Source organism: Buteo buteo, chromosome 17, assembly GCF_964188355.1.
Source record: "Buteo buteo chromosome 17, bButBut1.hap1.1, whole genome shotgun sequence".
Classification (NCBI taxonomy): domain Eukaryota; kingdom Metazoa; phylum Chordata; class Aves; order Accipitriformes; family Accipitridae; genus Buteo; species Buteo buteo.
This window is the reverse complement of record NC_134187.1, coordinates 740,704-753,894: the sequence shown is the minus strand read 5'-3', so window position 1 is coordinate 753,894 and position 13,191 is coordinate 740,704. Positions and strand designations below refer to the sequence as shown.

At 45.4% G+C, this 13,191-nt stretch overlaps 1 protein-coding gene across 5 annotated transcripts in view; it reads left to right on the top strand.

Moving 5' to 3' along the window:
• Positions 1 to 10,270: 10,270 nt before the first annotated feature.
• The window catches only part of DTNB (dystrobrevin beta), a 205,990-nt gene continuing 203,069 nt past the window's right edge, over positions 10,271 to 13,191 (top strand). For all 5 annotated transcript variants that reach the window (XM_075048827.1, XM_075048828.1, XM_075048829.1 and 2 more), the window contains exons 1-2: positions 10,271 to 10,426; positions 11,140 to 11,218. The gene's annotated coding sequence lies outside the window, so the exon portion shown is untranslated. The remainder of the gene's footprint in view (positions 10,427 to 11,139; positions 11,219 to 13,191) is intronic.

Here is a 13,191-nt window from a genome sequence, read left to right as displayed (position 1 = left end):
AAACACTGGAAGCCATCAACAATGAAGATGCATGTTTAAGATTTAACAAAGAATTAACACCTAACTCCTACATGAATGAAGAGGTAAGAAGAGAAAAATGGAAGAACAAAGAAATGGAGAACTAGAGAGAATGGGGAATTGACAGAACAGACAAGTTCTGCTCTGTGCTTCATAAAACATTTACTAGGAGCATCAGACCAAACAGTCTTGTCTTTACCTTCCATATTATTCAGGAATCCAACAAAGGAATACAGACCACAATGTAGACTGGGACCCACACAAACAGTGTAGAGAAGTTTCTTCTTAAAATTAAAAAAAAAAAAAATACTGAGTGCTTTTTTCTTTCCTTAGACCTAGTAATCAGCTATAATTTCTAACAAAAATGGGACACAGCATAAAATGAAAAGTGAGCCAGTGTTCAAAGAGGAAATTCAGCTTTCATCTGGAGAAATTAAATAAAAGTTATGAAAGGAGTTCAGAAAGTTTAAACTATTTGAGACCAACGCCATGAAAGAATGTCAAATAGATGAGTCCAGGCTAAGGAAAACATTTCAAAGTATGGATGCTTAATGACAAGAAAAGTTAATGGAAGGAGGCATAATCAGTTGGCAGGCAGTTACCACCTCAGAAGTATGTAAGAAATGAGGACCCAAGTAAGCTGAGTAGCCTATAATACCATATAATCACTGGGCATTTTAATAGGCCATGGTCAGTCAAGCATACAAATACTCAGCTGGACTTGGCAGCGGCTGTGCTCATACAGTCCTAGGGGATGAGGTCTGTGTCTTCTGTCTTGTAGGAGCACTGAACGCCTTGCTGATGCTTAAGAGCTCCTAATTACACAGTAATCGCCATGTTCAGTCAAATAAAGCCACCAATTTGGCACATACCACCAAACTGGCAAGCCAGGATGTTATACATGTTTATAGGGTGCTGGGTGGTATATCTATTTTAAAATAGAGAATAAAGAAAAAACAAAAACTGATAAAAGGTTGGTTTAAGCCATGTGGAAGAAGAATTATACTCTGCACTGTCAAATCTGTGGATGACAGAAAAATGATTTAGAGCTCCTTACCTGCAGAGGCTATAAAAACCTACAGAATTACCTTGAAATTAGCCATCAGTAAGATTAATTTTTAGAATTTTTGACATAAATAACTAAATGTAACTAGTAGTAGTACATTTAAGCATACCTGTGCAGAGTGCAGTGCATGACTCTGATTAGCCACAACCAAGAACAGTGAATTCATAGTGCAACAGGGTCCATGAAAGCTTTTCAGTCTAACCAGGGGAACAGAGAATCTGCCATTGACAGAAACTAAACAAAATGAGGGTAGATCTTATTGCTCTTCATAAACAAAAACAACAACAAAGAGACAATAATTACTGGAACTAAAGAAACGCTGGCATAGGATTGGAGTGCTCTGAGCAGTGAATAAATGCTTCCATCTGCACAGAAGTAGCATTTTGGAACATCTTCCAATAGATAGGCAGGTGGAAAATCTAACAGGTTTTAAACCCTATAAATTTATGAAGTGAATTATAGACATGTTGCTAGTGACATCAAGAAGCTGTTCTTGATCCAATAGATTCTTTCCAGTTCTACGTTTCTAATCATGAAATACACTTTGTGCACTATGTCACATTTGGAGATGTCATATAAATAAAAGGGTCCAACTCACCCAGTGGTGGAAAGTGCTGCTTTTGAGTCACCACTTACCAACATCTTTCTTCACCATTGATTTCACCACAAGTTTAACAGAAAGGCAATTTTCAGTCAATGACTGAACCAAAACCAAGTATCTGCTGAAGATCTTAAATTCACAGCTTATCTTCTGAAACATCTTCTCTCTGTTTCAAGACATGAGAAGCTGCAAATGAAATTCTGCCACACTTTGCCACTTTGCTAAGAAAGCAAAAGTTGTAAAAGGGGAAGGACATAAAAGATTGTGCCACTGTCTCTTCCATGCCAACCTCCCCCCCCCCAATTTTTTCCATATTTTGCACAATATATCTTTGAGAAAACATTTGCCCTTGAAATGGCTCTGGTTTGAGTTTGCTGCCTCAGCATTAGTTGAGATTTCACTGCTGATTACTCACAGTGTTGTAGTGGGCAGCTCCGACTGCCCCCCTTGTCTTGTTTCTCTGTGGTTCTTTTAGACAGAAGCCTTATTACTCTTGTACTGCTGAGAAAAACCACACAGAAGACAAATATAGCCTGTGGAAAATACTTCTTTTTACTTCAGAATAATGGAAAAAGTAAGCTATTTACATTGCTATGCAACTTCTATTATTACTGACATTGCAAATCCTTCACCCTTTCTCCATACAAAGCTTAACCAACTTTAATGCTTTCTTCTGTTTTCATTTCTTCTTCACTTCTACTAAATTTGGTTTAGCCCTCTCCCATCACACCTACTGAAAACGTTTTCCTTTCTTGCCTGAAGCTGGTCCAAAACACAGCTGCTTAAATTATAAGTGTAAGGAAACCAAATAGTCCTAATAGGTATTTTGTTTTTAAAATTCCATTTAGTGCTGAATATTTAGTAATGGAAAATAAAATGAACAGCCGATTCTCTGCTGGAGGTCTCTAAATAGAGAGACTTGTAAATTGAAGTTATGGTAATGTTCCAAAACGTGCTGGGACACTGAATTCGAGCAAAGAGGTACCGATGTATTTTATATTCTGATTCCCCTTCAGATCTATGCTGAGCCATTTTTAAAGCAAAAGCAGGAAAAGCGTAGTAGCAGCAGTCAGCACAGACAAATGCATGTATGTACAATCAACAGCACACACACGGCTGCAAGACAGGGCAGGTGGCAGTGGTGTATAGGAAGATGTAGGATTTGTTTCAGACAAATATCATACTTGAGAAAAAGGAAATCGTAATACTGGGCTGCATAAAGAGAAGTATTATTTGTGAGTCTGGTGAAGTGGTTCTTTCCTGAGCACTGCATCAGGATGGCACTGACCCTGAGTACTGTATCTTGGTTTGGGAACCAAAGTTCAAGGATGAGTGGGCCGACTGGACAAGAGTCCAGAGAAGAGCAACTGAATACTTCTGCATAGAAAACATGCCCTACGAGGAGGGCTGCTGTTTAAACGTGAGAAGAGAAAGCTTAAGGAACATCTAGAACATCTAGCAATCAATCTAGAAATAACTGTAAAGAGGAAGGGAGTCAAGTTGCTCAATAGCCAATGGAGGAAGGACAGATAGTAGCGCAGAAATAACTCTCTAATGGTAAGGCTAATTTCACACTGCAATAGATCACCTAGGGAGATTATGAATTTTCCATTGCCAGAAGTGTTTTAAGTCAGGCTTGACAAGCATGTGTTGTGGGCACATGTTCCATGTTACGAGACAAACGTGATGGGCATGTTTGTCTTTCCACAGGACAGAAAGAGGTCCATTCAAGACTTACTTTCTGTGCACCAAGAACACTATATTCAAAGCAAGTAGGATGCTCTTCTACTAGAACACAAAAATAAAGAATATTATAAACCTTCTACACCTACAATCATCTACTTTTGGGTTTGCTTTTGTTCCTCTTAATGTCTTTGCAACAGCCACAAAATGCAAATTCAATCTTGTGCTCAGATCTGAGGTGACATCACCTGAGGTTTCCTTTCATTTTTGTGTTTTGTTCACAATTGGATGAAATGACGTATAATGACACTGAAGCTGAAAATCTCAACAAGAAGACAAATATTTCCTATGCCAGATTTCATGTTATTTTTAAACTAGTACCACTACTCTGGAATGCTAAGTACATTCTTCTGACAAAAACTTCTGTCAGAATTGTATCATCAAAGCATACTCCTACAGAAGAATGTCTTCAGCCTCTTCGGCTTTTTTATGTAGCTGCTTCTGCATCCCAAAGAGGAACACTGTGGGCTTGCAAGAGCTGTTTGCTATTGCCAGCTCCAATCTACTTATTCAACATTTAAAGAAAATGACATTTTGAATTAAGAAGTATCTGTAGGGTTTTACTCTCCTCTTGATGCACGCATCCATTGCCCACAAATACAAAGAGAATTTTTATCTATACAAACTGAAGGGAAAATCCATCTTTTTACTATCTTAGCTTCTATATGTGGGTATTTTTAAGCTGTAACAATGCGAAGCAGTTGAAAATGGCAGTGGGGCATTTCTAAGCATTGGTACTTTCTTCGTATTTATTTCTTGAGTGGCATTTTCTCTCTCTCTCAGATTTGAACCAGTAAGCTAGTACATACATGTGAGGTAAACAGGTTCTCCAAATACTTGTTATCGCTGGTCCAGAAAACAAAGTAGCAGCATCAGGAAAAAGCAATTTACTGAAAAAATTTAAATTTTACATTGGTGATGACAGATTCAATTCTCAGTCATATAGGATATTTTTAAATGCATTTCACTAAGTGTAAATGATAATGCCAGATTCCATTTACTCCAGGTTGCCAGCACCTTTCACAGAGGAAAACGAGGAAATACATTTGTAGTTAACTACTACATGTATGCCCAGGACAGATTCTGCACATGCTGAGGCTACCAAGTGTCTGATTTCCCTAGACATGGCAAAAGACACTGTAACACTATATATTATGTCACTACTCAGAACTGACAATTTAATCTAATTTTCTGGCACTACACTTAAAAATGGGAATATGTTCTTGTTCCTATTTTTTCCTAAGGAAGCAGGAAATGAGATTTCATTATAAGAACATGAAACAGAAAGATATGTCAACCGGGAAACAATATCTCCTTCAATTATGAATGAGAGATGACCGAACTGCTTTATTATTGAGAGAAGACAGAGTTTTTTTTAAGAAAAATCCATCAGCCAAAAGAGACATAATCATTTTCTAACACAATGCTAAAGAGTTACAAATGCCATTAACAGCTGCTCCCCTTCTCTATTAGTTTTATTCAAGTTTTAAATTTAAATATGTAATTTAAATAAACCAGAATCTCTGAAGAGAGAAAACTATTTTAAAAACAAACTGAAACAGTCTGATCTAACTTTAAAGCTGTCTCTATGGATCTGGTCCTCAACTGAGTAACGCCTTGGAGCAGCATGACCTCCAGTGGTCCCTTCTCACCTAAATTACGCTATGGCTCATTGAATATAAAGACTGTAGAGCAGCATACCTGAGTCCGAATGCAGTCAGAGGTTCACAGGATAATTCAGGCTGAAAGGGACCTTGGGAGGTCTCCGGTCCAACCTCCTGCTCAGAAGAGGGGCAGCTTGGCCTCCACCAGGTTGCCCAGGGCTCTGGCCAGCCCAGGTTGGATGGAGATGACACAACCTCTCTGGGCCCCTGCTCCACTCCTGGACTGTCCTCATATGAATAATGTTTTTCCTTATGTCCCCTCTGACTGAGACTCATTTTCTCTCATCCTTGTGTGATGCACCGCTGAGACACACCTGGCTACATCTTCCTGACAGCCTCCCTGTAGGAGCAGGGTGGTGGCTATCAGATCCCCTTCAGCCTTTTCTTCTCCAGCCTGAACAAGCTCCAGGTCCCTCAGCCTCTCCTCCCAGGGCAAGCGCTGCAGTCCCCTGAGCAGCTTGGTGGCCCTCAGCTGAGCTTGCTCCCGGTTTTTATGTCCTCCTTGTATTAGAGGCCTTGGTCAGTAAGGGTACTGCCTGCACTGTCGTCATCCTCAGCTTCTAGCTTGTCTCCCCTTGTCGAGCAGCTGGGCACTGCTGTCCCTGACCACCGGGTCTGAATACAAAGTGATGACTTCAAGCTCAGGTGGTACAATTCTTGGGCTTCACTGTCTCAATCCACTTTAAATGCAACAGTATTTCTTTTCAAATGCCGTCACTTCCTGGGACTGAATGTAGCACTGCACAATGCAATGTTTTACAGAGCACTGCAATTAATTGCAGGTAGTCGATGTTGACATTCAACACAGCAAGGAAAAAAAAGAATAGATCTATTGATTTGGGTTATCACAATTCAGGAGCCATGACTGTACCTGCTGCACTCCTTTAGAAATTGTTACCTGTAAGGGTGAGGCTGTGGAGTGCACTAGCTGCTGATACCATGACAGCAACATGAGATGGGTTTCATTGGCCTTAACTTTGGCATCTTTAATTTAGATGTCTAAATCTGAACAAGTTATGATTTCCCTTATAGTCAACGCAGGCAGACAGACAGAATTCAGAGGGCAAGTCATGTCACCGTAAGACAGGTGCTTAAGGCAGGTCATGTAAACTGCTGTCTGAAGGCTTTCCAGGGTGTTGGGATCAGACTTATTTATCTGATTTTTAGATTTCTCAAGTTAGATGATACAAATCCCACTCAGGGAGCTAGATTCACAAAAAAGATACAGGCATCTAAATGTCTCTTTAATCACCAAAGACCATCAAGAGGACACTGTTAACACTCAGAAAACCCCCATCTAGCCCTGCAGGTGCTTAAATTTTTACCATATATGATGGAATAATTTCTTTCTAATCCATGTTAAAAAGTGGCTCCTGGTCCCCAGACAAAGCAGAAGAAAATGCTTTGTGTCCATAGTGGCCTAAGTCTAAGATCCGACAAAGCAAATCAGCTGGGGTGCTCTGGAGCACGATAGCTGTTGCTTTAGCCCTTGTACCTCCATAACACAAGCTGCTCTTGCATCACTATTAATACCCTCAGGTTATTTTCTTGAGACTACATTAGTATACTCTACATAAGGCAGTACCCTCTCTGCACACTTTCTGCTGCTGTTTTTCTTTAGCTGCATAAATATCCTGTGTGCTATTGCTGCAGTTCCTCCTTTTTTTTTTTTCCTCTAGAATAGCTTGGAGAGGCTGTGACCTAGAATGGAGCAGTACTGGGCAGATGGATGTTGGCATCTTGGAGGCAACTGTACTGCAAAACCACGAGGGAATGGAAAGAGTTTTGTGCAAACCATGTCCATTAATCTCCCCTCCCAGGCAGTGACTTTGGTTTGGGTCACAGCCCAGGCTTGGTTTCCCCTTTGTCAAGGAAAGGTTTTAAGCCAAGGGACTAACTACACACTAGCGTGACTATATTGTCCTATTTACGCTGAGCAACCCACAGCACTTCAGAAGGGAAGAGACCAGTCTGTTCTGCCTCTGCCAGGAGCTGGTGCCCACTCAGGAGGACTGCGGGAGCCAGCTGATGTCAGTGCGAGGCCATGTCTGAAAGGTCATGGTGATCGGGGGATGTTCCTGAGGACTGGGCAAAAGCAAATGTCACTTCTGTCATCAGGAAGGGCAAGGCAGATCCAGCCTCACCTCAGTCCCTGGGGAAGTGATGTAGCAAGTTAGTCTGGAAACCATTTTGAAACATATGAAGGGCAAGAAGGTGATTAGGAGTAGTCAGTGAAGACAAAATCATGCCTGACCAACATTTTAGCCTTCTGCAGTGAAATGACCAACCTGCTAGCCATCTATGATGAGGGAAGAACAGTGGATGTTTACCTGGGCTTTAGCACAGCTTTTCAAACTCTCTCCTATAACATACTCGTAGAGAAACTGGTGAAGTACAAACTAGATAAGGGGACAATGAGGTGGACTGAACACTGGCTGAACTGCTAGGCTCAGCGGGTTATGATCAGTGGCACAAAGTCCAGTTGGAGGCCAGTCACTAGTGGTGTTCCCTGGGTCTTGGTACGGGGTTCAGGCGTTTAATATCTTCATTAATGATCTAAATGATGGGACAATGTACAACCTCAGCAAGTCTGCAGAGGATACAAAACTGGGAGGAGTGGTTGATCCTCCAGACAATTGTGCCACCATTTACAGGGGCCTCGACAGGCTGGAAAAATGGGCATAGAGGAACCTCGTCAGGTTCAAAGGTAAATGCCAAGTCCTGCACTCAGGAGGGACAACCCCACGTACCAGTACGGGCTGGTGGACAACTGGCTGGAAGACAAATTGAAAGAAAAGGACCTGGGGTCCTGGTGGCCAGCAGCATGCCTTTGGGACAAAGGAGGTCAACAGCATCCCGGGCTGCATTAAGCAGAGTGTCACCAGCAGATTGAGAGAGGTGATCCTTCCCCTCTCTCGGCACTAGTGAGGTCACCGCTGGCGCAATGTGTTCAGCTCTGGGCTCCCCAGTACAGGAAAGACCTGGACTTACTAGTGTCAGTCCAGTGAAAAGCCGCAAGATAATTAAGGCATTGTCATAGAATGAGAGGTTACAATCGCTGTGCTGCACACCCTGCAAAAAGCCTCCAGTAAGCCACTCTGCGTCGAGTGAATTCAGCAGCTGCGTTTGGACTAGCGAGTGAAACTTGCCCGAGGGTTATTTAGAGGCATGAGACCGTATGGCACAGAATGGACTGCAGCCAGACTACTAAAACCTGTCAGACTGCACAAAATGGTGATTCTATCCAAACTGGCTACCAGGAATGGCCCCTATCCCATGCAAGATGCCCAGAATTGCCTGGAGGATGTTTGGGAGAATAGTAACTGGGCTGAAGCTTATATATACACACTAAAATACATTGGTTGCTTAACTGTTTCAACAGTTAAACAGTACCATCAAATTCCAGTGCCAATGCCTACATCCTGCTGCTACTTAATTTACTAGTATAGATGCAGTCAGCAAAAACAACGCTCCACACCACCTCTGCCGAATCTGGTTCCACTGCTGCTAGCGGGCCTGACTCCAGAATTTGGGAAAAAAACCCATGTACTATTATTTGCACATATATAGCTCGGAATGAACATTAACGCAACACTAGCTAGAATACCTAAGCAGCACTTTTTTCCTCTCATTTTCCTACTCTCTCATAACAAAGTATCTCTCTTCCACACAGGCAAAATGTTAGTAGCCCCTCCTCTCCACACACAGTGTAGGAATCCTGTTCCTTTCCCACAGGCACAGAAAACATTTTGCAGAAGGAACCATGGCATTTCCACACAGGGAGACTGATGAGAGGGAGACTGCACGCAGAGCCTGAAACAGATGCCTGTCCTGTCCCATCTTCCTCAGAAAACACTCACGTACTAGTCATTGCTGTGACTGTTTGTACTACGATTGGTTGCCAGCAAGCCAAGCTGTAACATAGCTGATTGCTATGCAATAGCGTTATCCAGCCAGACACAGATGGTCAAAGAATGGAGCAGGGGAGACTGCCATTTGAAAAACTTGCCATTCCTCTGGTGGGGGAAGCTGTAAGACACAGCAGGGTGCTTTTAGAAGACTCCCTTGGTGTACAAGTGACACATCCTTGAAGAGCACAGTTCCTCACAAGCCAAAGCTGCCCTCCCAGCCCATGAAGGGTGTTGAAGGTATAGTCACAGCAAGATATACTGACAGAGCTAAGGCACTACACCAGCATCTGACCTTCAGCAGAGGATCCTGCAGACTGCTTTGGCGATGCCTCCTGAGGGGCTGGCTGTGGGCTGACCGGTGCAGGTTCCATCCCTCACCCTTACCTCCTTCCCTGGCCCTTTTCTGACGCAGGGCCCCAGCCCGATCCTGAAACTCACCAACGCCTCTGTGGACGAAAGCAGGCCACAGCTCAGCACACAGGAGCACATGCTGAGCGGCAGCGGGCCGACTGGCTCTGCGGGGCTTTGATACACAAATATCTATATATACGCACGAACACCGCACTTGGCTTTCTGGAGCCACGGCAACACCACGGAGCGCTCTACCAGAGCCCACCCGTGCCGGGCCTCCCCCTGTCCCACTGACAGGTCGCTCTCGGGCTCAGACCCGGGTTTCCACAGTTACCTCCGGGCGCCTCAACGGTTTATAAGAAACCGCCCCTCCGCTCCGCACCGCTCCACAGGCACCGCAGGCGGCCCCCCGGTCCCGTCAGGGCAGCCCGCGGCCGTCTCCTCAGCGGCGCGCACTGCGCCTGCGCGCTGCCGCCGCGCCCGGAGAGGGGACGCTCCGAGAAGCCGGCGGCGCGCGCCGCGGCGGCGACGGGAGCGCGCGGCGAGGCGGAGCTGGCCCGCTGATTGGCCGGGGAGCACGAGCGCTCCGGTAGGCGGGGGCCGGCGCAAGGAGAGAGCGCGCGGGCGGCGCACGGGCTCGGCCGCCGATTGGCTGAGGGAACGGGGGAGCGCGCGGGGCGGGGCGAGGCTGGCGGCGGGGGGTGTGGGGGGGAGCGACGCACGTCCGCCGGCGGAGCCGCGTCTGCTTCGTGATTGGCGGCCAGGCGGCGTCGCGCGGAGCGGGAGGGGCGGCTGCGGTTGCTGATTGGCTGACGGCGGCGAAGGACGGGGGGCGGGGTGGGTGAGGCGAGGGCGGGCTCAGATTGGCGGGAGTGCGCGCGCCCCTGCGGAGGCGTGCTCGGATTGGCTGGGCGCCGCGAGGCGGCCGGGGACCGTTGGAGCGGGGAGGCTGAGGCGTTTGGCCGCCCGTGCCCGCGGAGCCGCCGGAGCCTCCGAAGCCCGGACGGTGCGTCCCGCGCCCGGGCAGCCCCGGAACCCCCTCCCCACCCCCCGACCGCCGTCCCCGGGAGAGGTGCGTGCTCGGGCGGGACGGAGGCAGGCGCTGGCGGGGCCGTAGGCGGGCCCGCTGCGAGCTCCGCTGCCGCCCGCGGGGTGGGAGGGTGCGGGGCCTTGTGGGGAGGAGGGTGCCCCGTCTCCGCCGCTGCCCGGGCAGGGTGCAGGGGCCGGCCGGCCGGCGGGCAGGCCCGGGACGCGCCCCTCCTGCCCGCGAGGTCTCGGCGGTAGCGCTGAGCCGGAGCCCCTCGCCTCAGCCCCGGGAGCTGCGGGTGCGGTGGTGGGGTTTGCCGGGCTCCGGGCCTGGCGCGGAGGAAATGCCGAGCGGAGCGCCCTGCGGGAAGCCTTGGGAGGGGGGAGAGGGTGCGCTGCCGCGTCGGGTGCTTCTAAACGGGCCCCGGATACCTTGGAGAGAGCCTGGCAGGTTTACCTGCCCCGTGCACCGTCGCCGCTGCTCTCTTTGTGGAGGCTGTTGGCTGGTAGCGGGAACAGTCCTGGCACCCAAGTGGTTTTGGCTGTGTCTTCTTGTTTCATCTTGTAGCAGACAGATGCTCCCATAGACGCAGAATCTGCAGGCTTTGCTTCTTTGTAATTAGCAGGAGACACAATCAGGGCAAAAGTAGCATAATCATAGTTGTAACTGCAAAATGGAGGGGGGGGGTATTTTTCTGTGGAAAACCACATCTTTCTTGGAAAAAAAAAATCTTGGGTTTTTTCCCCCCATCTTTTTAGATTGTCTTTAGACGTTTGAAGAAGGAACTGAGCCCAGGAAAGTAGAAGTTGCCCTGAGAGACTTTTCAGTGTAATTCAGGTAATGTGATCTGTTGTGACTACCTGTGGTATGGAACTTAAAAACTTGTGTTATGTAACCGATTGCAGTTACCTGTTTGTTCACACTCAAGTAACTTGCATAGAAATTTTTCATTTATGGCAAACTTCTGGTATGAAGTAGTGATTTCTGCATTTCATGTGAGGTATTGGACATGTAAAAAGTATTCATATGGGAGATGCAATCCTGTAGTTAAAAAAACCCACACAGTTACATTACTTGTGCAACAGTTCCCTTAGCTGGGGAAGGTGAAGCTGATGGATTTCCTTATGGAGAACTAGGAGACTAGTCAGTTCACATCATGTTTCCAGCAACATCATTCCTCTGCCCCTTAAATTCTTGCTATGCTTTCATCTATCCAGGATGCTACTCCAGAGGTAGCTTGCTTAGGTCATTGCCTTGACTGTATTGTCCTATTTAAATCTTCTTTGGGTTTCTGCTTCTTATCATTATCATACATAGGATTCTTGTCTTTATTTCGTAGCTATTTGATGATTTATCCCCAATCTGCTGCTGAGGTTGCCTTCAGTAACAAGAAGGGAACTCCCCACTCTGGTGTTTGGGATGCCAGAGTTTGTTGCCTACATGTTACACGATCTCACATCCAGTAGACCTCTGTGTAAGCGCCTTGTGACACCCCACCTCCCCCCCCTACCTTGTTCATTAAACTTTTTGTTGTGATGAATACAGAAGAGCCATGACAGCATTTAGACTGCTGGCAGGCTGATCAGTGTCTCAAACTCCTTGTTTGTTTGCAGCAACGAGCTTGTTGTCTTAGGCTGTATGTTACTTAGAATGGTGAATTCCTTTATATGTTGTCTGTGTTGCAGCTAATATATTCAGGCTTCTGGTTTATCACAGAACCTAGAGGTTTCAGTAATATAAATTCTAAAAAGTTAAGTGATGGATGCTATGGAAAACTTGGGAAGAAACTGTAATGCAAGAACAAGGGCTTTTGCAATATCATAAAGTGTTGATAAAAAGACATAATTTTTCCATCAGTTTAATTATATTACCCACTCAGTACCACAGGGTGGCATTAGGAGTGACAACTTACAATTCTTTGTAGCCATAGTCGTACGTTATCTATGGTATGTTCTGCAAGCTGACAGTTTTTGAAGAGGGAGAAAAATAAAATCTTGAAGTTTAAAACCAATGTCTTGGGGATTAGTTGGCACATTAACCAGAGTGCACAGCACATACTCTCTCTGCATACTTCAGAGAGTCTGGCTTCATGTGGCTGGCCCCTCACAAGCTTTTATAGAACCTAAATGATGTATTCAAATGAGGCACTTTTTGCAAATAATTTCCTAGATCTTCTTTTAAAAGGTAAGGTAAATAATTCTCATAGTTCAGACATGGTAGTCTGTAGTATTGAAGTTACCGTTGTAGTTACAGAATACATCACCTGATAGAAATGAAGTCAATTTCCCAGCAGGTGTGAAGGATTGGCTTTCAGCATTCCACTCACAGCACAGCCTGATTCTCTCACCATTATCTATCACTGCTACTTTTTTTTTTACTTTGTGGTTTCAGGGTTATCTGGTGATAAAGATTTGAATTCATAATATTTGTATTGAGTTAATATTTCTTCCCCCCTCTTGAGTACCAGGGAGAAGAAATCATGATTGTATTGTGTATGTTTGGTTTAGTGTTTAAACAGGTTTCCACTGATAAACTGTGGCTGAACTTAAATAGTTTCACGGGTCTTTTCCAGCCCTGTGGCCTTTCAAGGGCTACTAGAAGGAATGAAAGTATTTTAACCTCTCAGCTGTGCTTAAGTAATACAGATTTATAAAAATACTTATACCACTGAAGACTTTTAGGCAACCTAAATCTGGAAGAAATGGTAGGAGACCTTATAATTTGATATCTGTTGTGGAATTTTATTTGGCCAGTTGTATCTCTTTGGAAAGGAATGCAATTATGACAGCAATCTTTTTAAAAGATTGGTT